Source organism: Microcebus murinus, chromosome 26 (assembly GCF_040939455.1).
Source record: "Microcebus murinus isolate Inina chromosome 26, M.murinus_Inina_mat1.0, whole genome shotgun sequence".
NCBI lineage: Eukaryota > Metazoa > Chordata > Mammalia > Primates > Cheirogaleidae > Microcebus > Microcebus murinus.
The window spans coordinates 1,978,843-2,005,452 of NC_134129.1; the positions used below are offsets into that span (position 1 = coordinate 1,978,843).

The following is a 26,610-nucleotide window of genomic DNA, read 5'->3' on the forward strand; positions in this document are numbered from 1 at the left end:
ACCATCGCAATCACAGCCAAACCCACCAACACGACTATTTGAGGGGGCATTATTACCACTCCAGAACCATCACTCTAAAATCCCGACCGTCACTTAAGTTTTCTCAGAGTATCATGGCCAAATAATTTCCTGATGAAATTATTTAAAATAATAATATCTCTTAAATGATTATGACTATCCACCATGTTTTATGTACATATATGAACTCCTTTAATCATCACAACAATTTTATGAACTAGGTGATATATTAACGACAGTTTACATATCTAGAAATTAACGGGGCAGTGATGTCACCGAGATTATGGAATAAAAAGTAATCTGCTCATATCTCCTCACAGCAAGAATTCTGAATTTTTTTTTTATTTTAAGATACTTTATTTTTAAAACAGATCACAACACTAAGCTTTTGGCCCATTCAGGCATTGTACAAGCTATAAATGCTTGCTCAGCAGCTGAGGGGCACTCTTTTGTAGCATGTCTGAAAAGTGAATAAAAATCCATATAAAACAAATATTCAAATAGTTTCCATAGGAACACAGATAAGTGTGACCCCATCTCCTAGTCTTCCATATTGCTGCATGTGCAACCCTACTCTTACAAGACATGTCAAAACTAGCAGTAATTAAGTTAAATGGTCGCCCCAAATCCCTTAATTCAAGCTAAACTCGAAGTTAACAGCTACAAGAATAATATCCACACATTAATACTAGCTGAAGCACAAGTTGCTGGGTGATGTTTCATTCCACTTTCCCAAGCACAAGACACAGGCAGAGTGCCGACATCCTGCTCTTCTACTTCGGGTGTGAAGTTGGGGTTCTGGATTTGCTGCATGAGTTGCCACATCGGTCCTGACATCACATAGTAGATAGTGGGCCTCTGGAATCCACTGAAAGTAGAAGCAGCAGCTACAGTGTAAACACCCATGTTTTCAAAGAGCATCCAGTCACCTACGTGCATCTCGGGCAGGTCACAGCGCTCAACAATCTGGTCAAGGCCATCACATGTTGGTCCCCATATGCTGGATGAGTAATACTCTTCATCTGGTTTAGGTCTCTTTTGCAGAAGGGGCACAGTGAAAAGTCTCTCTGCAGGAGCCTCAGGATCCAGGTGCGAGTTTGTGGAACCCTGGTGGAGCCCAAGATCTGGGAGGGTTTTTGGAGAATGCAGACCAACTCCCAGGTGGCTGATCTGCCCCACTGGGCTTGCTGCTACATTCAAGCCTGGAGACAGCCCAGGGTCTTGACTACAGCCCCGTTTGGCCTTGGGTCTGCAACAAAAACCCACTGCTGAGGGATCAGAAGGAATCACTCACACTAGAGCGTCGGTGGAACGGCTTGTGTGCCCGCTGACACCCGTCTCAGCAGTGAACCTGAAAGTGGCCCTATGGTGCTGCTCCAGCCTTCCTTAGCTGAGGTCCCAGTTCAGAGTTTCTCACACAAGAACCCAGAGGGAGACTTGCTCAAATCTTGTACCCTGGGAGTCTGAGCCTCCCTGATGGGCTTGCCAGTCTCTATCCCATAGCAGATCTCACGGGAGCCCAGCCTCAGCTTGGTCCCTCTTGCTGCAGTTGGGGAGCTATCCCATAGGTACTGGGGTCTGTGGGAGATGCATGTCCCTCTAGGCCAACAAGACTGGGCTCTTCAGCTTCTACCCCATGTCAGATCCTGAAGGGGCCCAGTCCCAGCTCTAGCCCTTCTTAGTGCAGTCGGGGAACTGTCTCATGTGTGCAGGTAGCTGCCGGGAGACCTACACTGTTTTGAGCCAATGCTGCAGGCACCCCAGCCTCCGTCCCACTGCAGATCCTAGGGGTCCCAGTCTCAACTCTGGTCTCTCCTGTTGCAGTTAAGGAGCTACCCTACTTGTGCAGGGACCTGCTGGGAGACCTACACCCATCTGAGCCAAGAGATGTGTCCACCAACCTCCTTCCTATAGCAGATGCTAGAAGGGCCCAGTCTCAACTCCATCTCCTCTTACTGCAGGTGAGGATCCATCTCCAGGATAGTCCTCTGGACTCAAGTCCCTGGCCAGCATTTGCACACAGCCCCAGTCCCCTCCTGCGTGTCTTCCCTCTGCCCATCTGGGCTGGAAACCTGTGTCAGCCTTGGAACCCTGGCAAGATTTGCAGCAAGCCTGGGGTTAGAGTGTCCTCTGTCACTGAGATGGCTGCAGTGGCCACAGGGAACACACATTTAGTTGGCTTAGAATCCCTGGAAGGCTCTCTGAAGAATGACAGGCTCAAACACAGCCAGAGTGCCAAGATTAAAATGAATACCTAATCTCTCAGTGCACAGACATCATCGCACTTCCACAAGCATCAAGAGCATTCAGGGAAATAGGACTTCACCAAATGGACAAAATAGGAAGCCAGAGACTGACCCTAAAATGATGGAGGAGTGCGATCTCTTAGAAGTGGCTGTTTTAAGAACACTTGACGAACTTCAAGAAAACACAGAAAATCGATTTAGAAATTTGTCAGAGAAATTTAACAGAGTGATTGAAATAGAGCAAGCACATGCAATATTCAAGGATGCTACCATCCCTGCTGTATTGCTGGAAAGCACAATCCACTCAAATGAGTTAATTCAGCCATAAATTAATATATTCATTACTGGAATGCCAGGGGACCCTGGACAGTCCTGCCTCAGGAACCCAAGTCTCTCTGTTGACTTGTGAGAATCCCTCGTTCATCTAAAAAATGCATGAACTTGGTAAACTCTTGCAGGATAACATAGTCTCCCAAGACTTGGGCTGCTGCATTTCTTAGAGATAATTTATATATTCAATAATAAGGGGGAGGAAACAAGGCATTAAATCTTCAAAATCTTTATATCTTGTTATGTCACTGGCTGCTTTTTAATATTTGTAGATCTCAGAGACTAGAGGAAATCTCAGCTCTCAGGACTTTGCCGAGAAGAGTTATAGTTGTATCCCATCACTGACAATTATGTTTAGTGTATAAAAAAGAGAGAGAGAGATGTCATCTAACTTACAAGGAAGAAGAAACCAGGTTATGTTCATAGAACTTGCTAAAGGACAAATCTCTCTTTGTGCAACATTTCTCATAGGATGGAGTGATTTTCACTATTCAGCCCTTGGAAATGAAAATTCAAGGAATGAAATTTTACCAGAAGAGGGCTGAAAAACTAGAACTGGTGACATTTGATTATTAATTAATATTATTTTGAGTAGAGAATTAAAAGGACTGTGTTGTAAACCTCTCTAACTAATATCTGTCTCCTAAGTTATAGATCTTTTATTCACTGCCTTATACTAGGGCCTGGCAAAGAGAAAGGAGTTTAGTGCCATCTTTGGGTACATAAAGGGGACTGGACATTCTCAGGAGTGGATTTCCAGTCTCTGTGGACAGCACCATTTCAGACAGAGCCACTACGCTCATGCACTGGCCACCTGTGGGGCAGGCTGCTTGGATCACTGGTCTGGCCTTCTGAGGCATGTCCTGTGTCCCGTGTCCCATGTCTCGTGTCCCCCATGTGTGCCACGCTTGGCTGTAGGTGCTGTGCTGAATGAAGAAGGCCTGTGCCTCTAAGCTTTGCCTAGGACCAGGACCACATATTTTAAGTTCAAGCTCAGCAACTTTGAACACTGGCATTCCTCCAAAAAAGGTCTAGCAAAATCTCCCACTAAATGTGTCCTGTTGTCTCACAAACAGAAAGCTCCCTAGTTCCTCTACTTATAGATTTTCTGCTGTAATTGCCACCTTCCAAAGTTTCTTGTTTGGAAAGGGAGAGTTTGAGTGCACAGTTCCTCATTATCTCGGTTTCTTGCGATCTTCCCCATTTGTAAGCTGGGTAGACTGCAAAACTACTTTCTGTACTATGAAAACATCTCAGGGCACAAACTGTTTTCAGGAAGATAAGTCCCACATGCTCAGTCCTGTGCTTAAACTAGCTTGCTGCCTTCATCCTAGGCTGTTCTCTCTAGCCATCACCTGCACACAGTCTTCTCTAGTTGCTTTTCCCGTCGATCCCTTCTTCCAGAATTGTACAAAGGAGTTCCCAGTTATCTGTCTTATTTACTCCTGGCCCATGAAGTCAGATTTATTCTCAAGAGAAGTGTTTTGACTGTGTCAAACTCTTCTCCATGCCGAAACTGATATAGATATCATGCATGTTATGCTATGTAAGAATTATATTGCTGAATAATATATTTGTATCACCAGTCTTTGTTGTGAGTCAGTTTTAGGTGGTGTCTGCACATGGGATTGAACTGCTTGGAAGCTTTGAATGCTGTGAGGAGTCGGGAGAAGAGAAACAGGCTACATACCTGGGAGGGAAGAGTCCCTGTAAGTGGGAAACTGGGCAAATATTCTTACCTAGAGGTGAGCAGCTGATGCTTCAAAGTGAGACCCCAGGAACTGAAATGGAAGTCCCTCCCTATAGCTAATGCAGCTGAAGGCAAAATAGTTTCAATTTAGTTTCAGAATAGGAGCGTGGGAAGAACTGGTGATGGGAATTCAGGATATCCAAGGACCTGAGCTAAAGAAAATACAAGTTTAATTAGGACGGAGACAAAAAATAATAAACTAGTAAAGGCCTAATTTAAAAGGTTAGCTCTGTCAAGCTAGTTTAAGTAAAATAATATATGCTTCATAGTAGGGTTTTTTTCTTTCCTTCTTACAAGTACGTTAAGATTTGTATTTTGTCACTCTGGTTGCCATTTTTTGTTATTCAGAACTTGCCAAATCTGCAGCCTGAAGATCCCATCAATGCAAAGACTCTCCTTATAAACTATCAGTGGGCCTGGGGCAAGTGTCGAGCTTGTCCCTCGCACACAGTTCGGGCTGACCAGGTGGAGATGGAGCCATGCCATGGGCATGACTAGTGCGTGAACCAGCAGCTACTAGTTGCTTTGGCTTGACAGAGGCCACGGGCAGCCCTGGGTCTGAGCCAGTTACAAAGACAAATAGTTAAACGGTAGCTGATCCGTTTGTGCAAAAGTCCCGGATGGAGGAATCTTTAGTGACTATCTTGCCACTACATACGTGGCTACAGCAGAAGGAGTGTCATATATGATTATTTTATTATCATTATCTTGCTTTCAGGGTAGACCTTTTCACTGGATCTGGTTTTGCATTCCAATTGGTTTCAGAGGTAGCCCTAAGTTTCAAATATTATTCTAGTAAATAAGAAAGTCCTCCCTTTTCCTTTGTCATTGAATTTCCATAAAACTGGGATCTCGTAGTTTAACTTGGGATTCTTTGCATGCAATGGGAAAATTAGTTAACTGACTCAGTCAGATTTTACCATAAATGGCAGCACGAGCTGTCCTGTGATATATTTTTAGATACCGGATTAGTCTTAGAATGTGAGTTCTGGGCTGTGGGAAAGAATGACATGACCCTACGGAGATTTGAACTCTTGCTTGCTGTCGCCATGGTTACCATTGGATTGTCCTAACTTGCATACTTGGAAAATAAAAGGCACAAATCAAAATAACATTCTCTATAGAAGACAGGGGTCAAACTATAAAATATGTTGTCCTTTAAATGAACAAAAATGAACCATGTATGGACAGTAAGACAAAAATGTCTGCAGAACAAAAAGGAGCAGAGATATATGTTTGGCCAGAAAACACAAATTTTGGATTAGTCTTCACAATTTATTATTTAAGGAATGTAGGTTGCAGAACTGCTTAACAAAAGTAAAAATATGATGATGAATGCAGTAGTCCAAATGCTTCATGGACTGGGCCAAGTGGAGCACATTTCACCTGTGTCCTGCTGCACTTTTAAGTCTTGTGTAGCACCCAGCCTGACCTCTTGTTGCTCAAGTGACCATCTGAGCTGGATCCTGCCTCCTTAACATTCTGTATTGAAAACATGAGCCTTAAAGTAAAATAAAAATAGGCTTTATTAAAAGCTATAAACATAATCTTAAAATACTCTTAATTCTAAAGCATCTGAAGCATGGTTACTATTTAATAAACTTTCATCAGTCTCCACTTTTTGAGAGCATGAGCCTATGGTACCAAGAGCAAGAGTCTTATTTTTTCTCAAAATGACTTGTCAGTGATTGCATTTCAGGAATAAATCATTCAGTACCAAAAAAAAAAAAAATCTAGAATAGCTACTTGCAAAGATGCAGTCAAACTCACACCAATGCAGTTGTTAATGGTGAAGGGTCCCTGGTAATCCTCATTTAGCATTTTTGTTTCACAGAGAAGACCTTACCCCTTATAAAAAATTGCATATTTGAACATATTTTGTACTTTAAGTTCTCTTTAAACCTAGTGAATAGGGAAGAAGAGATACTGAGAATCTGGTTTTTGCTTTCCTGATTTGAAAATCGCTCCATGTCTGAGTGGACTAGCCCCATTCTGTGTCATCTTTTTGACTATGGCCTTAGTTTGCATTCATGCAGGGAGATGGCAAGGCTGTGGTTCACTGTGGAGTTTAGATGAGTAAGGGCTTTGATTTCTCTTGAAGGGAGGACTTCAGCCCCAGAACACCTTCTTGAAGGTTGAGCAAGATCTCTTTTCACTGGGTTTAATGGCTTTTATTCAGGAAGCAATGGTGCTGGACAGTTCCCTCTCCAACAAGCAATGTTGGCCAGGAGAGGGCCCAGGATTTTGGGGTCAGAATAATAAGAAAGGTGATTTTTGTGAGAGGTGAAAGGTATGGGTCTTGTTTCAGTCTTCTACATGTGGCTATCCAGTTTTCCCAGCACCATTTATTGAATAAGGATTCTTTTCCCCAATGTATGTTTTTGTCTGCTTTGTCAAAGATTAGTTGGCTATAGGAAGATGGTTTTATATCTGGGTTCTCTGTTCTGTTCCACTGGTCAATGTCCCTGTTATTGTGCCAGTGAAAAGCTGTTTTAATGACTATGGCCTTGTAGTATAGTTTGAAATCTGGTAAATTGATACCTCCTATTTTTTTTTATTGCCTAGGATTGATTTTGCTATATGGGGTGTTCTCTGGTTCCATATGAAGCGTAAAATTATTTTTTCTATATCTGTGAAAAATGATGATGGTATTTTGATAGGGATTGGGTTGACTCTGTAGGTCACTTTGGGTAGTATAGACATTTTAACAATGTTGATTCTGCTGACCCATGAGCATGGTATATTCTTCCATCTGTTTACGTCCTCTGCTATTTCCTTCTTCAGTGTTTCATAGTTCTCCCTGTAAAAGTCTTTTACTTCCTTAGTTAAATATATTCCAAGGTACTTTATTTTCTTTTTTGCTATTTTGAAGGGAATTGAGTCTTTGATTTGGTTCTCACTTGTACTGTTGTTGGTGTATATGAATGCCTCTGATTTCTGTGTATTGATTTTGTATCCTGAGACTTTACCAAATTCATTTATCACATCAAGGAGTCTCTTGGTTGAAACCTTGGGGTTTTCTAGGTATAATATCATGTCATCAGCAAAGAGTGAGAGTTTGATCTCTTCTGCTCCCATTTGGATGCCCTTAATTCCGCTCTCTTGTCTGATTGCTGTAGCGAGGACTTCCAGCACTATGTTGAACAGAAGTGGAGATAGCGGGCAACCTTGTCTTGTTCCAGTTCTAAGTGGGAATGCTTTCAATTTTTTCCCATTCAGTATGATATTGGCTGTGGGTTTGTCATATATGGCTTGTATCATTTTTAGGTAAGCCCCATCTATGCCTATTTTGTTGAGTGTTCTTATCATAAAAGGGTGTTGAATTTTGTCAAATGCTTTTTCTGCGTCTATTGAGAGGATCATATGGTCTTTGTTTTTGCTTCTGTTTATATGGTGAATAACATTTATAGATTTGCGTATGTTGAACCATCCCTGCATCCCTGGGATGAAGCCCACTTGGTTGTGATGAATTGTTTTCTTGACAAGCACCTGGATTCGATTGGTGAGGATTTTGTTGAGAATTTTTGCATCTATATTCATAAGGGATATTGGTCTGTAGTTTTCTTTTTTTGTTGCATCCTTTCCTGGTTTCGGTATCAGGGTTATGTTCGCTTCATAAAATGTGTTGGGGAGAATTCCATCCTTCTCAATGTTGTGGAATAATTTCTGCAGGATAGGCACCAGTTCTTCTTTGTAGATATGGTAAAATTCGAGTGTGAAGCCATCTGGTCCAGGACTTTTCTTTTTAGGAAGGTTTTTTATTGCTGTTTTAATTTCAGTACTTGATATTGGTCTGTTCAGGAATTCTATTTCTTCCTGGGTGAGCCTAGGGAGGCTGTGTGTTTCTAAGAAACTGTCCATTTCCTCCACATTTTCCAGTTTGTGTGGATAGACGTTTTTGTAGTATTCATAAATTATATCTTGTATCTCTGTGGCATCAGTTGTAATTTCTCCTTTATTGTTCCTGATGGAGCTTATTAGAGATTTTTCTTTTCTGCTTTTCGTTAGTCTAGCCAATGGTGTGTCAATTTTGTTTATTTTTGGGTAACAGACTTGAACCTTAGGTGTGAAACTATTAGAATTCTAGAGGAAAATGTTGAAAATACTCTTCTAGACATTGGCCTAGGCAAAGAATTTATGAAGAAGACCCCAAAAGCAATCACAACAGCAATACAAATAAACAAATGGGACCCAATGAAATTAAAAAGGTTCTGCACAGCCAAAGAAACTGTCAAGAGAGCAAACAGACAACCCACAGAATGGGAGAAAATTTTTGCAAGCTACACATCTGATAAAGAGCTGATAACTAGAATCTATTTATAACTCAGGAAAATCAGCAAGAAAAAATCAAACAACCCTATCAAAAAATGGGCAAAGGACATGAACAGAAACTTCTCAAAAGAAGACAGAATAATGGCCAACAAACATATGACAAAATGTTCAACATCTCAATCATCAGGGAAATGCAAATCAAAACCACAATGAGATATCATTTAACTCCAGTGAGAATGGCCTTTGTCAAAAAGTCCCCAAACAACAAATGCTGGCATGGATGCAGAGAGAGAGGAACACTCCTACACTGCTGGTGGGACTGCAAACTAGTTCAACCTCTGTGGAAAGCAATATGGAGATACCTGAAAGCGATACGAGTAGATCTACCATTTGATCCAGCAATTCCACTACTGAGCATATACCCAAAAGATCAAAAGTCACTTTATGAAAAAGACACCTGCACTCGAATGTTTATAGCAGCACAATTCACAATTGCAAAGCTATGGTAACAACCCAATTGCCCATCAATTCATGAGTGGATTAATAAAATGTGGTATATGTGTACCATGGAATACTACTCAGCTTTAAGAAACAATGGTGATATAGCACTTCTTGTATATTCCTGGATAGAGCTGGAACCCATTCTACTAAGTGAAGTATCTCAAGAATGGAAAAACCAGCACCACATGTACTCACCAGCAAATTGGTATTAACGGATCAACACATAAGTGGACATATAGGAGTAACATTTATCAGGTGTTGGAAGGGTGGGAGTGGGGAGGAGGGGATGGGTATATACAACCACAATGAGTAAGATGTGCAACGTTTGGGGGATGGACATGCTTGAAGCTCTTACTCGAAGGAGGAGGGGCATGGGCAAGATAAGTAACCTTAACACTTGTACCCCCATAATACACTAAAATAAAACATAAAAAAAATAAAGGTGATGTAACTATGATCTTGGATAATAACTTTCCCCTTTGATTCATCATCCACTTCAAGTTGAAATTTTATATGTATATATATGTATATATATATATATATATATTTTTTTTTTTTTTTTTTGAGACAGAGTCTTACTCTGTTGCCCAGGTTAGAGTGCTATGGCATCAGCCTAGCTCACAGCAACCTCAAACTCCTGGGCTCAGACAACCCTCCTGCCTGAGCCTTCCAAATAGCTGGGACTACAGGCATGCAACACTACACCCGGCTAATTTTTTCTATATATATATATATATTTTTTTTTAGTTGTCCAATTAATTTCTTTCTATTTTTAGCAGAGATGGGGTCTCACTCTTGCTCAGGCTGGTCTTGAACTCCTGACCTCAAGCCATCCTCCTGCCTCGGCCTCCCAGAGTGCTAGGATTACGGGTATGAGGCACTGCGCTTGGCCTATTTTAAAACTTTTATCTAACCCTTATTTGTTTTTGCAGTCTTATTCAATAATAAAACATTTGAATTTGGGAACTAGGACTGTTGTAATGGTACCAGTAGTATCAGGAGTGATCAGGAAATAAGATTTCTCAATCCATGCTCAGGTTGCCTTAAGGTACAAGGAATTCAACATACTCAGCACACGTACACTGCTGGTCTTCTCCAGGGCCTACAATTCCACCATTCTTTTGGGTTAGGTATAGTTACTCCAGAATGTGTGTGCATGTGCATGTGTGTGTGTCTAGAAATCTAAATTTTAACAAGCACACCAGATGTTTCCAATGCAAGTAGTAACTGAGAAACACTGACATCTAAAGAAAGAGCTTCTATTTTGCATTTGTCTTTTTTTTTCCAGGAAATTGTTCCAATTACTATTGCTATGCAGCAACCCACCCAATATGCAGTGGCATAAAACAGCCATTTTATTTTGCACGTGGATTCTGTGGTTCAGATATTCAAATAGGGGAAGTCACATAATGTCACTTATACTCCATTGGTCACGGGAATGATAAAGATCTGTCTAGGCACACAGACTGTCAATTTTTTTTTATAAGAAAAGCATGTGGGATGGGAATATTGTGTCTACCTTTGGAAAATAAAATCTGCTATAGGGACCAATCATTTAATTCAATACTCTCAAAAATCAGTGAGGATAACTAGAAGACCAATATGGTTGTAAACATTATAATATTAATAGGACACTTTTCTTGCTGTAAATGAATTAAAATCTTTACGCACAGATGAATTATATTCTGTGGTGCTAAGAAAACTCACAAATCATATCACTGAGATGCTTCACCAGTCTTGAAGAAATAGGAAGAATAGGAGACATTGGCATATGGGAAATTGATACATATCAATGTGTCTAAAGCAGGAAAAAGATGGGCTCTATAAATGGCAGGTCAGATTGGATTCTAGAATCTAGTAAATTAAGGCCTAGATTTTCAATATCCAGGCCAGAGATGACATATAAATATGTCACAATTGTGCCATCACTTCCTTACCTTGTATATCTGTTATCTATGAGACATTGCTAAATATTCAGATCATGACATTCTTGACAGCTATGTCTGAACAGGACCAAGAACCATTGTCAAAACTGTGCTCTAGGCAGCCACTACTAGTTAATTGTTGCTGGTACATCAGCTAAAACCTATTCCTTATTTATAAACAAAAAGTAGAGGTTTTTAGGTCCCAGTATAATTTCAATAAAAATAAATTATGCTATCCTAACTTTATTTTTTTCTTTGTAAAAACTGGCAGACTGACAGTAAGGTGCTGTGGTAGATATGGTAATATGGTATAATTTGGCTTGTATCAAGGAATTTGACACACGCTTGCTTATGATATCCTATACAAAAAAAATGGGAAACCACTAGTTGAATATAACAACAATTGGATAGGACAGTCACTCATAAGACAAACCCTCATAAAGAGTGATAACTTTAACTCAGTTGGAATATTTTGGTGTATTCAAAGTGTTGTAAAACCAAAGACTTTAAAATATTAAGAGCACACTAATCACATTTATGGGTGATATGAAGTTGGATGAGAGCAGATAGGTTATATGACAAGAATCCAAGAGTATCTTTCTTGATATATTGTATCCAATGAGATGAATTCAAATATATAGTCTTCAAATGTTTTTAAAAAGTACAGGACATGTAAAACTGACTTTGCAACAGCATGTGTAAAGAATACTTCTGTATCTTAATTAAGGGTAAAGTCAAATAAATTATTTGATATAATCTCCAAAACAAAAGTACTGTGATTTTAATATTTGTAGAAGTTCTTTTTTTTTTTTTTTTTTTAGGATTTTTTTTTTAATTTTTTTTTTATTTTGGCATATTGTGGGGGTACAGATTTTAAGGTTTCAATAAATGCCCATTTCCCCCCCTCCCCCCAAAAGTCTGAGTCTCCATCATGACCATCCCCAGATGGTACACATCTCACTCATTCTGTATGTATATACCCGCCCCCCTCCCCCCTCCCAAGAAGTTCTTTCTAAAACAAGGGAGATGGCAGTTCCATTCTACTCTTCCCTGCTCAGATCATTCAATGGGATGGTCATTGGGATAGTTCATTCAATGGTGAACACTTCAATTGAAAGGAACATAGAAAGACCAGAGCATTATCTAGGATCCGTGTTCCCCAGGGAAGAAAAAACTCATGGTATTTCATATAAGTTTAAGTCATAATATGTGCAAAGCATTATGGGGACTTTACTTACATAACCTAAGTTAACTCTTATACTAATACTGTGAGCTAGACCTTATGATGACCATTTTATATCTGAGGACACTGAATCACAGTATTTAAATAATTTTCCAAGGGTATATATCTATAGGGTAGAAGAGCCAGGATTCTAACACAAGTCTGTTTTTCCCCAAGACCTTGCTCTTAACAGCTATGGAGGTGGTTCATAAAATTCTAGTGTACATGAGCATCAAATGAGGAACTTACATAAAAATGCAAATTTTCAGGCCCAAATATTCAGAGCCAGCAGGTCTTGGATAGTTTACTTTAAAATACTTCAATATACAATACGTGATATGAACATATGCATGTGTGTTTGTTTGAATCTATACCCTTGCTGTGGCCAGTTGCCTTAATCAGAAATATACATTTTAGGGTGGTTAGCTAGCATTTAATCAAAAAGCCACAACCTAGAGAAATTCAATTATTTTTATCTCCCAATAACACCAGAAATTTGAGTAATTTGACTAATGAATTTAGAATTGGGTATTTCTTGCTGAAATTAGTTGTTTTCATCATATGTAGATTTTCCAAAAATATCATAAAGACTCTTGCTATTCTTCTTGGGAACAAAAGTATAGCTAGCTTAGGAGCCTGTATCCTTAGGAATAACAACCAGAGGTTGGTTCTTCAATGACCTATGTTCAAATGCTAATGTGGAGACTTCTTGGTCTCCTGGGTCTAGGATCCTGCTGCTAGAATGTGGCTCGTTGCCTCAGGTGAACTGTCCGTGGAGGATTCTGTCAGAGAACCTAAGGAACTGGGAGCTACAACTCTGTTGGGTTTTGCCAAACTAGTGGCATGACTGTTGAATGTTTGCTAAGAAAGGCTGGAGTTGCACCAAGATTCAGTCTGATATTTGCTGTAAGAGGGTTGTGGAAAGGAAACTCATAACCGTCACCTACAACCAAGTATTAGAGGTGCTTGATATTTACCAAAAACCCCTGAAAATTGTGCAGAACCACATTGCATTCGCTCAGGTGAGGTGTAGGAAATACCTACCCTGAGGTGTAGGAAATACCTCGGGTGATTCTGGTTCGAGACATCCTGCGTTAACTTCTGTCTCCTTCCCTGTTTAGACGAAGGACTGATGAACATTCGGTATTGGCTCTTGGGAGTGTTTCCAGCATTGGATGAGTAGCCAGATCTTCCTATAAAAAAAGAAATAAGTACTTTATAATATGAGATTCAATCAATTTAAAGAGGAGACTTTATAAAAATCATTTGTTCTGGCTACTAAAAAGGAATAAAGCTTTGTGATTCTCGGCATATGCCTAAAACCCCACAGCCAATAAAGCTTTCTGTGAGTGCTTCTCGCTGAACCCACTGCAGAGAGCCCCCCTTTGTGATTTAAGATCTTCATGAATTCACAGTACTTTTACAAGCAAGTACAATTAAGTGAGTCATTTGATTTTTATTTTATTTTATTTTTTTAAAAACTACTTTCCTGTATTAAAGTGGTATCAGGAAGCTAGATATATCTGGTGGAAAAAAGTGAGTGTCATTAAAATGCTGTGCTTACAGTTCTAATATTATTGCTTGTACCTGAAGTTATGTTAAGAATGGCACCTTGAGGATGGTCTAGAAAAAAAATCATTGTCATTGCCTAACATTATTTTTGTAAAATTTCTCATGATGAAAAAAACATTGGAATGTTTTTTGGAGTAAATCTTATAGCAATAAATAAACATCAATTCTTGAAACATTGAAGTATATTCTTTCATACTTAGATAATAATTGCACTGAAAATAATGAGCCTTCCACAAAATGGGAACAATATGAATATTTGTTGATAAACTTTTTGATTGTTATAGCAAGTGGAGGAAGGATTGAACATGATAGAAAGCTGAAGAGGTACACAACAATGATATTGCAAAACTAGTGTGTGAGGCTTCTGGATATAAGATAAGATAGAAGCTTATGAGTTGAGAAATGAATGAGGACAGTGGAGAAGGGATTTTAGCATAGAAGACAAAATCATTAAGGAAACACCTGCTTGACTTTAGGTGAAGAAATGAGAATTGCTGAAAGTCAAAGGGGCCATTGTTTTGCCTGGAAATGTGTATTGAAGAAACAAGTGGAACTAATAATTTGATAGTGTGGATTTTTAAAAATGTTAAAATGGCTCCTTTTTTTTCACAAGATCACAGTAGGTCCCATTCAATCTGTCCAGACGGTTTGCATTTCAGCACTGGGCAGAGCCAGATGAGGTCATGCTTAGCTTCCTCTCAGCGAGCACAACATTTTACAGAGGCTACTAAGTTGTCAAAAAAGGATAAATTATATTGTGCATAGTTTTAGTAGATGTGGTGATAATATGTTTGAGCTATTAGGCTATGACAATCCATGCATGGGATCCTTTTCTGTCTTGACCGATCAGTCTAAACAACCTCTCCATTTCTCAGATGCTGCAGTCAACACTGACTACATATTGTTTTGTTGCTGCTTGTTTGATGTGGCTTATTTATTTATTTATTTTTTTGATTCAGAGTCTCACTGTGTTTCCTGGGCTCGAGTGCTGTGGCGTCAGCCTAGCTCACAGCAACCTCACACTCCTGGGCTCAAGCGATCCTCCTGCCTCAGCCTCCTGAGTAGCTGGGACTACAGGCATGTGTCACCATGCCTGGCTAATTTTTTCTACATATTTTTAGTTGGCCAATTAATTTCTTTCTATTTTTAGTAGAGACGGGGTCTCGCTCTAGCTCAGGCTGGTCTTGAACTCCTGACCTTGACGATCTACCTGCCTCGGCCTCCCAAAGTGCTAGGTTTACAGGCTTGAGCCACCACGCCCGGCCTGATGTGGCTTTTTTTTTTTTTAACAATGTGCACTGGTTTTAGGACAAATGTACATTGGGAAACATCTCCTTTTTTTCAGGAAATAGTAAAGGTTGCTAATTTGATAGAATGGACTACCCAGTTTGTTCATGTTTTAGCACCAATTATACTTCTGATGTTAAATAAACTACTCAGTTCAGCTCATCTGGTGAACAAAAGCAGATTGGTTATTTGACAGCATGAAAATTAAACAACAATTTGACTGAGGTCTCCATTTCTCAATCAGTTGCTTGGGTTTTTCCCTTCTAAAATTGTAGTTTATATTAAAGTACTTCCTGTTTTATGCGCTGTGGTTCCCCACAGCGTAGTGCATTTAGAATAAGAATAGTGTAACTATGAACAGAGACCAGGGAATGAGGGTGATTTGGTGTATTGTGTCAAGAAAATGGCAGATATGCTGGTTTGCTTTCTTGGTTTATAGTAAATACAATATACTGTTTAATCACACTATTTAACAGAAAATTTCTTTTTCTTTTAATAGTTATGACTTTAATGATGACATAGTATTTGTTTCAAGTTGTTTTCCTTCCAAATTATTTCTTTGTTCATGCCGCTGCATGCTATGTTTAGTAGAAGCTCGGTTTGCATCTTTAAAAGTGGTGTTTATAGAGACTATGCACATCGTTATTATTTATGGATTATTGTGTATATTTGCCTGATTCTTCAGAGGGCCCCTCTGTTTCAAAGACTATTGTGGCCGGGCATGGTGGCTCACACCTATAATCCTAGCACTCTGGGAGGCCAGGGTGGGAGGATGGCTCAAGCTCAGGAGTTGGATACCAGCCTGAGAAAGAGCCAGACCCTATCTCTACTAAAAATAGAAAGAAATTAGCTTGACAACTAAAAATATATAGAAAAAATTAGCTGGGCATGATGGCGCACGCCTGTAGTCCCAGCTACTTGGGAGGCTGAGGCAGGAGGATCACTTGAGTCCAGGAGTTTGAGGTTGCTGTGAGCTAGGCTGACGCCACGGCACTCACTCTAGCCTGGGCAACAAAGTGACACTCTGTCTCAAACAAACAAACAAACAAACAAACAAACAACAAAGACTATTGTGGACCAAGAACATCTCTGACATTGCTCAGTTGTAGAATTCATCAGGACTTTGGGGAGGATCCTGTCCAGCTCCATTTTACAGATGGTGAAAGTGAGGCTGGCAGAGGTTGAGGGACTTGGCTCAGGCTTGTCATTGGAAGGGCCTGACCTAGAGCCTGGCCTTGTCAGTCTCAATACAATGCTTTTTAGATTGAACTTTTTATTTTGAGATTGTTTTATATGTAGTCGTAAGAAATAATACAAAGATCCCTTGTACCCTTTACTCAGTTTCCCCAAATGATCTTTCAAACTACAGTACGGTGTCACAGCCTAGAAATTGACATCATCAAGATACAGAACATTCCCGTCGCCACAAGGATGCCTCATGTTGCTTTTTATTATAGCCATATGCACTCTCCTCCTGTCCAATCCACTCTGTAGCCATTGGCAACCACTCTTACCTGTTCTTCATTTCCATAATTCTGCCATTTTGTGTTGGATGAGTGGAATCACACAGTATATAACCTTTTGGGATTGGCTGCTTCCCATCAGTGTAATGCTATGGAGATTTATCAAGATTCATCTAGATTGTCTGTATATCAAGAGTTTATTTCTTTTTATCCCTGAATAGTGTGACTATAACACACCAGTGTTCTTTTCATGGAATAATCTTCTTCTGGTTTGGGGGAAATCTTGGCCATTTCCAATTTCAAAGTTAAGGAACACAATTATGAAGAAATAATTTGATTTAGACAATCTGCATTTTATGTTTGGAGAGACTTGGGAAAGGTAATTCTAAAGGCAGCAGAGCTCTATGCAATAGCAAGGCTATTGGGGGGGTCTTTTTTGTTTTGTGGTGACAGTTTGATGGACTTTAGCAAGGGCCTCCGTGCTCCAGCAACCGTGACCTGAGGGTGTGGTTAGAAGTGGGTTCTACTAAATACCGTGGCCATGTGAGGCAGCCTTCCCAGGGACCAGCATCTCAGCTAGCCAGGGCAGAGCAGTCGCACAGCTCGCGCATGTGTCAGAGGGGTTTGCAGGTGCCAGTTGCCATCACTGGAAGTGCGGTGTGGAGGAGACGCAGACAGCGCCTGTGCTCTCTGAATGTTCCTCAGGGGATTTCAATGACCTGAAACGGTCGAGCTGTGGCTGCCGCATCATGCCCTAAAGATAGAGTCATTAGAAAGGCAAACTGCTTCTAGAAGAATATGCTTTAATTCTTGGATTAAATTTTAGTCTGTATCACAGTGGGCTGCATGACATTTGCCCTGGGGACATTTATAGGCCTTCTCAGTGGTCAGAAAACTTCCAGACATTCAGAACCGTCTATTAGGAGACTGGCGATCACAAAGCTGCCCCCCACCCCCACCCCCAGGATTTATGCATTCTAAATATCTGAAGATGACTGGAAGAGACGGTAGTGGAAGGAGAAAGAAAAGCCTAGAGACAATTGGAATTTAAGTGTTGGGAGGGAGGAGAACACAGCTATTTGAAGAATATAAGATAAAAAGGTAAAGACTTTGGAAACATGAAACACATAAAGAGGGGAATATAACTTAGCTTACAAAATCTGATAGACAATCTTTAAGAAATGCTCCTTAACATAAACTGAGGCACACGTGTGGTATGAACCCTAGAATGCCTGGGAGTGGGAGGGCGGGAATGCAGGGGTGTGGAGAAGGGGGTTGTGCAGGAGCGGGAGGGCCTCTTCAGGCTGAGCTGGGTCAATCTCACGCATCAGAAGGGGCTAGAAGGGTCTACAATGAGTTAGAAGGAATGCAGTAACTTACCTGGGTTTTCATTTTCACACAAATTGTTTTAATTTGAAGTTGCCTGTCTGAGATTCAGTAATTTAATGTCTTTTTAACACTGCTAGAGTTTCCTGACAGGGCTGTGAAATCCACTGTGAAGCTGAAGGGTGATCAGACAGATGTTAAAAATGAACCGTCTGGAGAGTAATTTCTGCAACGTCTGAGGTCAGAAATAAGTTATCATTCTTCGGAAAGCCAGGCTGCTGGTACCTTGGCCTGCTCTGCTTGCCGCTGGCCTCCCTGCGCTGTAGGCCGGCTCTGGGTTTCGCTCACACTTAGACGTGGCTTCCATGCGCCTTGCTCCCCTCCCTGGTGTCCTCAGCCCAGGAGGCCTGTTGTTACCATGGCGACTCCAGCGTTCCGAAGGACTAAGTCACAACATATGATGTCATCAGGACATCCGGGCTCTTGGCAGGTTGGCGCAGACGGCATGTGCCACGTGTCCAGGTTGGATCTGAGTCCTCTCAGGGGGCGCAGCCAAACCACCTGTCCTTCTCCCGTCGGAAGTTCAGAGGGCCACGGCCGGGCCTCCCAGCCGGCCGTGGTGCAATTGTGCTGAGTAGTCACACAATTTCTGTCTTTAGGTTTGAAATTTTACAAAAAAGTTTATTAATCTGTTAAAGCACCGTAGAGAAATCGGCGTTCTCTGTGCTCGGGTAGGGTAAGTAAATCTCCCAGGTAAGGGAGAGGAGGCAAACCATAGTGAAGTGACAGAAATGGCTTCTCCTGGGCCACCTGCACCAGCCGCTGGCATTGCAGATGTTGGGAGGAATCGGTGCGAGTTTCCCAGAGGTTGGTGCTTGCCCAGGAAGGGCTGGGAGCTGACGGCAAGTGCTGGCGTCGATGATGCGCGCTGTGGGCCCGAGGACGGGACCTTTCCCACCCCCCCGCTAGCAACTACTTTTAACTTTTCTTCGCTCTCAGTGATTTTTTTTTTGTAGGTAAGAGAGGCTTCCAAGAAGCAGAGTAGAATAGAGGTTAAGAGCGTAAACTCTGACAAACCAGATTGTTTGGGTTTGAAACCAAATGTCGGTGCCACTTCCCTTGGGCAAATTACTTAACCACTCGATGCCCTAGTTTTTCCTCATCTGTAAGGTAGGGACGATAATCCCTATTTCATTGGGTTTTTATGAAGACTAAATAAGTTTGTGCAGGTATTCCAGTGATCTATTACTGCATAAGAACTACAAAGTTAGTGGCATAAAAACAACAACGTTCATTTTATTATTACCATCACTCCAGGGGCCAGCAGTGCCCGACTGGGCTCAGCAGGGCAGCTCGTGTCCAGGGCCCCTCACGCAGCTGCAGCGAGATGTGGCCGGGGCGGGACCGCCTGACCTCAGCCGGCACTGTCGCTTGGAACACCTGCCCTTGGCCTCTCCAGGTGGCCTGACTTCCCTCCCAGCGTGGGGACCGCGTCCCAAGAGCCAGTGTTGCAAAAGAGCTGCATGGGAGGTGTTTACCCTTTTATGAGCCAGCTTTGGAAGACACGGGACGCCGCTCCTGCCATATGCTGCTGGCTGAAGCAGCCGTGAGGATCATTCTGCTTTAAGGGGAAAGATCATGCATCCCGCCACTCACGGCCATGCTCTGTAAGAGGAGCATGTTGGGCGGGGTGAGCTGTGGTCGCCAATGTGCCACAAACATAGAGCACTTAGAACAGTGTCCAGAGCACGGTGGATGCACAGTGTTAGTGATTATCAGGTGTTGGGTTCCAAGTCTGCTGACCCCCAAATGGGACACCTAACCACTTCCCATCCAAGCCTCATTTTTGGAGAGTTTGGGCAATGTTGCTCTGTGGCTCTGCCATTTTAATGACGCTGCTATATATACCTGCGTCTGAGGCTCTGTGGGGCACACCTGGATCGGAGGCTGCTGCTTCCTCTGGGATAAACGACCAGGAAGAAATGCTGGCCAGCCTGGGAAATGTCATTTGGTAGCAGTGATGCTGGACACCAAGTACCCTGCATTCCAGCACAGCTGACCCATACACCGTCCCAGTCACCCAGCCAATTAATCCCAGAAGGAGCTGACTGTAGCCCCACCCGCACGTTCACCGAGGCTTGTGAGCTTTGGACAGCACTGAGTAGAATTTTCCTTGGCACCACTGCACAGGGTCCCTCTGAGGCTGAACACCCCCAAGGCCAGTCACCTCATGGACATCCTGGGAAGCGTTTATTTGACTTTGGAGTGACCCTCATTTGAACCTGCATCTCAAAGGCAAATGGATTAGGTGGCTTAGTCATGGGAACACCAGTCCAAACTCAGAGCTTTAGGGCTTTTGTTGCAAGCAAATGAAACACAGGAAAAGGCTTCTTATGAACCACCTGCTTCTTTGCAGACCAGACAGCAGCAGCAGCAGCAGCAGCAAGACTTGGCCCCGCCGGTGTGGACAGACCGGAGCAGCTTTCTCCAGATGCTCTGGGTCCTCTGTGACTCTTTTTGCCTTTTCCTAATATAATGTCTCCTACATTTTTTTTTTTTACATAATTGAACACGAGGCTTGTTTCTGGTCTTTGCAGAGCAAGAAATCTATTTGACTCTGAAGCATGAAAGCAAAGGCATTGCTTTGACAACTTTAGAGTGGCCCTAAATGTGAATAGCACTCAAGAGAGGCGTGTGCCACCTCTGTAGACAACATTCAGCTGTGTGTGACTTTGCCTAGGGTTTCTGTTGCTTGTATATAGCTCTTCAATGATCCCAATGGAGGGTTGGGGATTAGAGTAAACTACCAGTTTCATTTTACCGTGCTTCGGCAGTTCCTCATTAAGCCCTTGTGGGTGGGTTGTGTTGAGCTGGCATTGGTACGTAGGAAGAGAGCACAAGCAAGTAGCTCAGACCACCAGACGGTAGTCAGAGTCTGTCATTGGCTTGTTCCACCTGCTATAGCATCCAAAGGCATTCTGGGAAGAACTGCTTTCTACAGATGGGCTGAGGGAGAAATGAGAGAATAAGAGAATGTCCTGGGGAAGGGAAGGGTTCTAACCAACTCATGGTCATAGAGCAGAGGCCCACAAAGGATAGGGAAAACAAGGAACAGGAATTAAAAACATAACGAGTGTTTATTGTATGAGATGGCTTTGCCACTTGAAGACTGATGACTGTTTTCTTTTTAAATCCCTAACCACAACAAAGATTAACTATGTAATATTTTTATAGCATTTGTGTCTTGTTTGGATTCATCAAAAAGCAACACTGAGACAAGGACTTTTGGGTGCAAGTAATTTATTTGAAAAGCAGTAAGCACACATGAGGGGGGGAGTAGGGGAAAGTCAATAAAAAGCATGTTAATAAGCTGAGGGTATCTAGATCTCCATCCTGCCAGGGGATCCTTGGATGAACCATATTTTGCACACCGAAGACCTGCCCCACGTAGGGCCTGGGCGGCTGGAGCATTTAGTCTTGGAATCCAGTCCCTGTTGGTTGAGGTTTGCCCCCAAGGGTGCCACAGTCCCAGCATTTCTTTCTTCCTCTCTCTCTCCATTTATCTCTCTCTCTCTCTCTCCATCTATCAATCCGTCTGTCCACTCTAGGCTTGTGTGCTATTGACTAGGCTCTAGTAATAATGTGAAAACCATGCCCAGTTCAACTTTGATCCAATATATCAATATATCTTGATAGGTAGATCAATAATGGAACTGCTTTTGGGACAGCATAGTTGGTCTGTTCATACTTTACCTTATGAAACAGTATTATCTCACCTGTCTGAAAGAAGAGGAAACTGTTTTATCTTTCTGTCTGGTTACTGGAAAAAAGTGCCAGAATTTGTTCAAATTCCCTTCATTAAAGAACCCTATTGTGGTGCTTATCCTCTTCCATTTCCAAATATATATATATATATTTTTTTTTTTATTTTTTTTATTTTTTTTTTATTTTTTGAGACAGAGTCTTGCTCTGTTGCCTGAACTAGAGTGCTATGGCATCAGCCCAGCTCACAGCAACCTCAAACTCCTGGGCTCAAGGGATCCTCCTGCCTCAGCCTCCTGAGTAGCTGGGACTACAGGCATGCACCACCATGCCTGGCTAATTTCTTTCTATTTTTAGTAGAGAAAGGGTCTCGCTTTTGCTCAGGCTGGTCTCAAACTCCTGACCTCGAGCTATCCTCCCACCTTGGTCTCTCAGAGTGCTAGGATTACAGGCGTGAGCCACTGCGCCTGGCCCAAATATATATATTTTTTCTATTGCTTTCTTTTTATCATGTTATCTGTAAGATCTGAGATATATTACTTCCCAAACTTTATTCTTCCTCAATGTCTAAAACCCAGGCAACACAAATATCAAGACAACCTAGAAGGCTGCACACCCCCCAGGTATGATTTTAAGATCTCTTCCCTGTGAAGTGTCAGGTAGCATGTTATACAGGTGGGTGGGATAAGACAGAGAACCAGATATCACAACTAACTTTCCTAACATCTTCACCCTACTCACCAGTGACTTCTGATGCAGGAAGAGATGCCAGACACCAGGGTGTCCAGCTCTTGCTTTAGAGATGAGGAGAGAGAAGAAAAAGAGTTTTCAAGGGGGAACCGTCGGCTGGTTAATCACAGTTCAAAGGCCAGAATCTAAGCCTCCTGACTCTCAGTGTGCTGGTTAAAAATTGTGCCTTGGTGTTTTCTTAGAAATGAGAATTAAAAAGCTTCTGCACAGCCAAGGAGACTATCATTAGAGCGAACAGACCACCTACAGAATGGGAGAAAATATCCGCATGCTACACATCCTATAAAGGACTGATAAGAATCTATATAGAACTTAAGAAATTTAACAAGAAAAAATCAAACAATCCCATCAATAAATTGGCAAAGGACAAGAACAGAAACTTTCCAAAAGAAGACAGAAGAATGGCCTACAAACATATAAAAAAGTGCTCAACATCTCTAATCATCAGGGAAATGCAAATCAAAACCACAATGAGATATCGCCTAACTTCGGTGAGAATGGTCTTTATCAAAAAGTCCCAAAACAACAAATGTTGGTGTGGATGTGGAGAGACTAGAACACTCTTACACTGCTGGTGGGACTGCAAATTAGTGCAACCCCTGTGAAAAGTAATTTGGAGATATCTCAAAGAGCTAAAAGTAGAAATACCATTTGATCCAGCAATCCCACTACTAGGCATCTACCAAAAGGAAAAAAAGACATTCTGTGGTAAAGATATCTGCACTCGAATATTTATGGCAGCACAATTCACAATTGCAAAGATGTGGAAACAGCCCAAGTGCCCATCAGTACATGCCTGGATTAATAAAATGTGGTATATGTATACCATGGAGTACTACCCAACTACAAAAAGCAATAGTTAACTAGCACCTCTTGTATTATCCTGGATAGATCTGGAACCATCTTTTGAAATGAGGTATCATAAGAATGGAAAAACAAGAACCACATGTGCTCATCATCAAATTGGTACTAACTGACCAACACTAAGGTGCGCACATGGTAGTAATATTCACTGGGTGCGGGTCAGGTGGGAGGGCTGGCGGGGGTTTATAAACTCACAACTAGGGGGTGCGGTGTACGCCGTATGGGGGAAGGGCACGCTTGTAGCGGTGGCTTGGGCAAGGCAAAGGGATTATATGTAACCACCAAAATGTTTGTACCCACATAATATTCTGAAATAGAAAAAAAGAAATGAGAATTTTAAATGATGAAGCAGTGAGTGGAGAAGAGGGGGATAGTGAGGTCCCGGAGGGGCAGACCTTCCGTGCGATCTAAGCAGTGGTCGGAGGATGTCCCGGGTACCTCTCTGCCTGCTGCTCTCACCATTGGCCTCCTAGGCTCTGGGCTAATCTTTGCCCTCTAAGCAATGCTCTGGAATAAGGGACTTTCTTGGTACGCGATGTGTTTATACCCCTTGTGAGGGCCTGTTTGTTTTCCCCGACGATGTCTATCCTTCACTGCTCGCTCTGAGCTGCCTTACGTACTTCTTAACGGGGTTATCACCAGAGGGCATCGGCTAGATGCGTCTTTGAATGTACGCCATGTGCTTCCTCCTTTTCCCTTTCTTGTTGTGCTTTGTCCTGGGCTTTTTAAAATTCTAGATCACTGGAAGCCCTTCCAATTGAACATCCAGTGCTTTCCAATTTAGGTTTGATTTTTTTTTTAAAGAACCATCTTAACCATTTTTAAGTGGATAGCTCAGTGGTTTTAAGTGTATGTACACTGTCGTGCAACTGATCTCCAGAACTTTCTCATCTTACAAAATTGAAATCGCGTACCCATTACACAACCCCCCTTGGGTTCAACTTTACATTAAGGGAGAACAACATATAATAAGATAATTCTCTGGACTGAAATCAGGGAGGGAAACAGCTCCCAATTCCTAAGACTTAGTTTTATGTCAAGGTGTGGATGCCAGGATAGTTACCTTAAAATTAGGGGAAAAACTCATCTGTAAGAAACAGTTATCTCTTTGGATGCAATAGTCATTACACACACACACACACAGGTCGAATTATACTTGGCCTCTGAATCATTAATGTTTCAAATACAAAGCAACAGTAGCTATGAATTGTGGGCAGCATCTTCTTTGTAACAATTCCTAAATGCATTTGTAGTTACAATTCTTGCTCCTCCTAGTGTTCTAACTTCATGCAATTTCTATCTGTGAGGCAGCCCTAAATTTTTTCATTCCCAGAGGAAGCCTGCCATCTGTTCATCCAGCTTGGACTACATGGAGGGAGCAGCTGTAGTTTCCACCCGAATCTGAATGTGTATGTGTTAGTCATTGAGGAAAAACTTTGTGCTCCTGTATGTTTTGACTCATAACTGTGCCATCAGTTGGTTCCAACAAAACTGTCGATGCCAATCCTGAGGGAGCAAGTTTAAGATCTGTTCCCAGCAATGCTATGCTGGTGGGCCTTGAGCAGCTCACATAAAATCTCTTCTCTTTGTTTTCATCTAAAAATGGAAGCTGTTTTTGAAAAACTCACCTTTTTCCTCGTTGAGAATGAAGCAGTAGCCCTTTGACCTCCTCCTTCATTGTCTCTGGGAGGGCAGCTAGTGTCCGGCTCTGGATTCCAGTAAAGTTCTCCTTGAAGAGAGAGGCTAAGTTAAGGAACTCTGGTGTTCGAGGCCTGGGACAGGTCTTGGAGATCACTTGGTCTAGTTCTCCCCAGTCTTCAGATTTACATATGATCTTGCTAAATTTTGCTATATCTTCATATAGATTATTATTTATTTAATATATACATAAATAGATTTTAGATTGACTCACTTTTAACACTTACCTTTGTCTTACATAATAATATCTATGAACTGCAGTTTAGATGGCCATATATATTAATTTTATACTATAAATTTAAAAATATAGAATTTATAAATATGTATTTCCCCCAAATAACATTAAAATACGCACACAGTCCTTAAACTAAAAGACGAGATGTGTGCTCAGATGACCACACATCATGCTTTGGGGGACACTGACTTAAACAAGCTCTTTCAATTTGCACCTGTGGAGAGTGAGCTCCAGGGAGTAGACGTGAAGTTGGAAAGCCCCTTAGCTAAATAGCAGCCGGAGCTTCCAACTGGAGAGGCCGCCCAGCTACCTCGCGAGCCTGGCAAACGCAGCGTGTTTGAAGCTTGCTTACACCCTTTCATCGGCCCCCTTTGGCTTGTGCAATCTTAATAAATGCTACTCCGTCCACCTGGTTGCTTGTGCCAGAATCCCAGGAGTCATTCTTTTTTTTTATTTCCTCTTTTAAATCAGTAATGTAAAGTTTATTCCAGCTATAACGCAAGCTTCTCAGGCATGCCTCAGACTCCCTTGCTAGGATGTTCTGTTGTACTCATCTGTCTGATTTAGGGATCCATGCGATTTCTGGCACTAGGCATCATCTGAATTTGGACCATGAATGGAATAACTCAGAGCCACTGTGATTCTAAGATGAATGCTCCCATCACTATTTAATGTTTGAGTGATAAATTAGAATCATTAGCATTTAAATATCATTTAAAATGTAATATTATGCTAATATTTGGATGATGAATTCTTGTTGTAAATGCAATATTATGTCAAAAGGATATACTGCTTTGATAAGGGCTGTCACGAGGGCCTGTAACTGTGGCTTGTCCATCTGCCACAGGCCAAATGGTGACATTTCTCCTTAGTGGTTTTATTGCTATAGTCTGTGCTTGCGTTCTTGGGTTTTCCATGCTCTCGGTGTGGATGTTTGGTGGAACTCTAGGGCAGTGGGGAGATGGTCCTTCTGCCTCATACCATCTTCACTGGACACAGGTGCTAACGGGGTGGCAGAGTGGAGAATGGGTTGGGAGGTGAGTTGGAGTCGAGGACGGTGAAGGGGAAGTGAGACTCTTTCTATTTTGGGAGCTGACCTCAAAATTTCCCACCCCTGTCCACTGTCTAATCTCCACATCCAACCCATCACTTGCCCTGACAAAATAAGACGCAAACGCACCTAGTCCTCTCCACCCCACCTTTTGTTTGTTTGTTTGTTTTGCTAGGACAAATGAGACGCCGGCAATCCACAGTACGTAGTGCCGTCATAACTCAAAGTGTCGCCAGAGTCGGCACAGGACAGAGGCAGGTGGAGGGCAAGGTGTTGGGAGGCCAAGTTATCCAGTTCTCCCAGCACCATTCATTGAATAAACCAAACTTTCTTTACTG

At 41.8% G+C, this 26,610-nt stretch overlaps 1 pseudogene; it reads right to left on the minus strand.

The window, feature by feature from the left end:
* Positions 1–678: 678 nt before the first annotated feature.
* On the minus strand, positions 679–18,055 carry LOC105860193 (ornithine decarboxylase pseudogene; annotated as a pseudogene).
* Positions 18,056–26,610: the final 8,555 nt, after the last annotated feature.